General features: G+C 35.5%; 1 long non-coding RNA gene across 1 annotated transcript; it reads left to right on the forward strand.

The window, feature by feature from the left end:
• The first annotated feature begins 202 nt into the window (after window positions 1-202).
• Window positions 203-1096, forward strand: LOC137836471 (uncharacterized). Its single transcript, XR_011085294.1, has 3 exons — window positions 203-225; window positions 384-446; window positions 1032-1096. It is a non-coding gene; the product is annotated as an uncharacterized lncRNA (long non-coding RNA).
• Window positions 1097-5181: the final 4085 nt, after the last annotated feature.

Raw genomic sequence — 5181 nt, forward strand, 5'->3', positions numbered from 1 at the left:
CCTGAATATTTTATTATTAAAATGAAAATGACATATAAATAGAAAATTCAGTTATCCAGGTTTCATTTTAAAATAACCACCATCTCTCTAAAAGTTTCCCTTTTCCTTTCTCTCCCTTCTCTCTAAGATTCTGACCTCCTCGTTCATCTGTTTGACGATCAGAGTACGCCATTAGACTCCTGGCAGCCAAGACTACAAGACTGCCCGATCAAAATCCTAAATAGAGTAAGTTCATTTTTGGCCCTTTTCTTTGAGTCAAATTTTGAACTTGATAGGTTGTCTACATGAGTTTTACATGTGACTCTTTTAGCTTTAGGGTTAATCTCTGTTAACTCAAGGTCCTAGTTATATAGTTAGATTTTGATTAGGACTCTATGGTGCAGGTTAATTACCTTTAAGCTTTTGGGTAGATTTGGAGCTCTTAGTGAGCATCAACTAAAGTTCAGGTAAGGGAAGCTAGTCTTATTATTTTCAATAAAACCCTAGGTTAGAAGATTCTGGATGTGGAGGTGACGTGGTCCCCAATTCCAATTCTTTTTGCTTGCAGGATTGTCTCTCTTGAAGAGTAAAGTAATATATTGACTGGAATGGTTGATTTTGAATCTGTTATGGGAATAATTTGTTGAAACTATTTGTGATTGAGAATTGAAAGTGTTTGAATGATAATATAAATGAGTTGAACTATTCTTTTTGAATATTTTGGTTGAATTACTTAAGTGAGATGTTTGATGAGAAGTGGTTGTGTGATTTCAGATGATGATTGATTTAAAGAGCATATATTTGGAATTAATTATGTGTTTTAAGTAAAGTTTGAGATATATTTGGATTGTTTAGAAAGTTTATATATATGAAGTGATTGAGTGGTGCATTGATATGTTAAATGATGTATGTAATGAGGTTAAAGTGTGATCAAGACGTAGTATTTTCAGGAAAGGAAATACCATGTTGAGATTGTTATTAGGGTGTATTGATTTGTGAGTGTCCTGTGAATGAGATGATCCTGACTCTACTGATATAATGGAATCAAATAGATGAAGTTATTCAGTTGGTGAGAGTCGAAGGAGGTCCATTTGGCTGATTCTGAGGTTTGAAAGAACTGACCAGAGCATATCAAATGGATTTACCCTGTCATATGAAGATGATGAGATGATGAGATATTGAGATAATTATGTGCATGGCTGTGTGGGTTTCACAGCAGTAGTATGACAGGTGCAGGTCTCTGGATGCTAATTTCAATACACGAGTCTTCCGGAAGTAGAGTCAAGTGTCTATGTGTTGTGAGTCAGTAAAAGTCTGACATATGAAAGATGAATTTTATGAATGTAATATACTCTTGATGGTTTGAGAAATCATATGAGAATTGATGAATTATGCTTATTAATTTGAAATTTAAATTATATCAAAACTTTTTATATAGATAGCTTACCCTGTTATTTGTTTGTGTTTGTTTCTTTATCTGTGATGATCGTGTTTTACATGGGAGCATATGAGATTTCAGGTGATAGAGCTCCTTAGTGAACAGCTGGAGAATGAGATAGTTTTATTTAAATGTTTTGTTGTTAAAACTTTTGATGTATATATATTAAATCCCTATGAAGAGGGATATTTCTTTTGAGATACACATATGAGAAAGTAGTATATATTATTTGTAATTAGATATTGCTTGTTTTACTTTTATTACATTATATATGGGTAAAATTAAGGATGTTACAGCCAACATCGCAGAATGTAGGAAATGTTAGGAGCTTTCATTGATTAGCAATTTTCTATAGAATATTTATTCCCAACTTCTCTAGTTTAGCTTCACCACTCAATGAGTTAGTAAAGAAAGACACTCCATTCTGTTGGACTGAAAAAAATGAGCAAGCCTTTCAAAGGTTGAAAGCTCAACTCACTAATGCACATATTCTAGCTTTCCCAAAATTTTCAAAAAACTTTTGAGCTAGAGTGTGATGCATTAAGAGTAGGCATAAGTGCAGTGTTATTGTAGGGTGGGCACTCCATTGCATATTTTAGTGAAAATTACAAGGTACAAACCTCATTTACCTCATCTATGATAAAGAGCTTTGTGCACTTGTGAGGGCCTTGCAGACTTCAGAACATTATTTGGTTTCAAAAGAATATGTCATTCATAGTGATCATGAGTCTTTAAAGTATCTTAAGGGTTAGCATAAGTTGAACAAACACCATGCAAAGTGGATGGAATTTCTAGAGAAATTTCCATATGTTATCAAATACAAAAAGGACAGTACAAACATTGTGGCAGATACTTTATCTCAAAGACATGCCCTCTTTCCTTGGAGCCCAAATTCTTGGATTTGAAAACATACCTGAGCTTTTGAGAATGATCAGGATTTTGTGTCCACCTTTGCTAGATGAAATATAGAGTACGAGGAGATTTTTTATGTTTCTTAGGGGTATGTGTTTAAAGAAGGAAAACTTTGTATACCTCAAGGAACATACAAAAAACTCCTTGTAAAGAGTCACATGAAGGTGGTCTCATGGGTCATTTTGGAGTTGATAAAACTCTAGAACTTTTAAAAGGAAATATTTCTTAGCCCCATATGAGAAAAGAAGTTCAAAGACATTGTCATAGATATATCTCATGTTTAAAAGCTAAGTCTAAGACAATGCCTCATGGATTCTATACTCATTTACCTCTTGCTTGGGCTCCATGGGAAGACATTAGCATGAATTTCATTTGAGGGATTCATAGGTGATACAACCCAAGTATCTACGAAGATGGCCAAGGAGGCAAAAGACAAAGCACATCGTGAATTGTGATCTCAACGACCAATTCATAAACCCAACAAGGATCACATGGACCTCACCAAAGGAGCTGAGCATAAACCATCACACCAACTATTGTTCCTTTTGGTCTTCTTATAAGATACAAATATGTTGTAAATAATTGGACTCACTTCAGGGGTCCAAATAGCAAATATAGGCTAGAATAAGGTACTTTTAGCATAATAGGGGGTGTGGGTAGCATCTAGCCCTTTTGGAAGGCATTTTGACGTAGTTTTAGAAGGACAAGCCTAGGATGCGGGATGGACTTAGTCAAACCCCATCCTACCCCTTTAGCTTGTTCTCCACGGCTCCTTCAACTATAAATAGGAGGCCTACCTAGTGTATTTTAAAAGTTGAAATTAACAGAAGAAGAGTTACTCTGCACAAATTGTGTGAGGTGTTAGTGAGGTTTGAGAGCTCTCAAGTGGCGGCTATCATCACTTATCTTGGAGGCCAATCACACTCCAAGTGGCGTGTTCCACTTCTCAAAGCCATCACATAAGCTTTCTCCTTCCTTCATTTATTCTTCAATTGTCATTCCATTTTTACTCTTTATATCATGTTCTTGTTTGGTTTTCCTTGTTTCCATTCGGAAATTCTATTTGGTTTCTTGTCCTTGTTCTTTAATTCCGCACCTTCTAACACCATGTTCACCATATAATTGTCTTTTCCTTTTACTCTTGTGAAGTGAACCTTCACACTTACTTAACCACTTGGTTAAGTTTGTGTCCAGTAGGGATCTTCTTAGAGTTCTCACCATATTCTTAGTGTCACACCATTAAATGAACAATCCTAAAATTAACTCACATCACTAGGACATAAAGAGGATTTGATTCCATCTTTGTGGTACTAGATAGGTTTAAGAAGAGGGCTCATTTCATACCATGCAATAAAGTGGATGATTCTAACAACATCTTTAAACTCTTCTTTCAAGAAGTGGTAAGACTTCATGGTCTACTTAAAACCATAGTTTTGGATATAGATCCAAAATTTGTTAGCCATTTCTGGAGAAATCTTGGGAAAAGGCTAGGAACTAAGTTGAATTTTTCCACCTCTTGTCATCCTCAAACTGATCCAGCCATCCAACCACGAAATATTTGGCTAAGAAGGTTGGACGCATAAAAAGGAGCTTTGAAGACTTTCATCTCAGAGAGAATTAATTGTTGTCTTCTCTTCCATATTTCTCTAATTTTATAAACATTGTATATAGTAATATAGAATTTATTTTGGGCTTGTATTTGAGCCATGTTTTGGGCCAATTTTCATGGGCCATGTATTGGGTCAATTAGAGTATGGTGTAATTAAAAAAAGAAAGATCCTAGCTAGACTTACTATTGGACCTCCTTGGACCCAATGCAATTCTAGGCCATCTAGGGTGCACAAATAAATTACTATAGTGCAAATAGAAAGCATGGAGTGGCAAAAAAGACATGAAGGTCCATATGTCATTCCCTCAATGGAGGGGGGATTCCCACTAATGCCAAAAGGCCATTTGTCTTCATGGAAATGGATAGGATTCTCTCCAATTCGAGGATGACACTTGTTAACCTCTAATTTGAGAGGATTTACTCCAATTATATAGAGTCATTTGTCCTTCTAGGAGTGGAGAATTTTTAGGGTTAATGCTTGCACCTTGGCTGCCCATAGCACTATAAATACAAGTGCTAGATCCCATGTAAATTAGCTTAGAATTGATTAAAGAATTGTTGCCCAAAATTGTTCACATCTTATCTTCTTTGCTCACTCTTTGCTAGCATTACTTTTATGTCTAGCTTAGAACTTCTTAGGAGTTGGCCTCACCTCTCTTTAGGTTCATTATCATTCTGCATACACCAATGTTTCATGGTTCTTTCACTCATTTTAGCCACCAAATCCCTGTTGAACATGGGTGCTCTGATGTTTCAAATTCACATGTAGCCTGAAGCTGTGCTGCTTTTTCATTTCTGCTCCTGGTATAAACAACCGATTAAAACACAGTTTTAACCGGTTAAAATTCTGATAACTGTTTTTGTTGGATTGTTTGATTGCTTTCCTTAAGTGCTTATCTAGATTGTTTGATAAAGATTCATTCTAAACCAAGTCTTTGCGAAAAACTTTCATAAAATAATTCACCCCTCCCCCTCTTGTTTAAGCCATGAATTCTTACAATTCCCCCAAATTCCGCACCCCAAAAATATAAAATAAAAGACACAAAGCCATGCCACTTGGATTGCATCACATAGTTTTTTATAGAGATTCAAAATATCTTAGACATGTCTTGAGAACTCTTTGGGAAAGGCTAGGAACTAAGTTGAATTTTTTAACCTCTTCTCATCCTTAAAAGGATGGACAAATACAGGTAGTAAATAGATCTCTATCAACTATGCTTGGGTCGGTCATGAAAGGAAACTA

Source organism: Phaseolus vulgaris, chromosome 4, assembly GCF_000499845.2.
Source record: "Phaseolus vulgaris cultivar G19833 chromosome 4, P. vulgaris v2.0, whole genome shotgun sequence".
Taxonomy (NCBI): domain Eukaryota; kingdom Viridiplantae; phylum Streptophyta; class Magnoliopsida; order Fabales; family Fabaceae; genus Phaseolus; species Phaseolus vulgaris.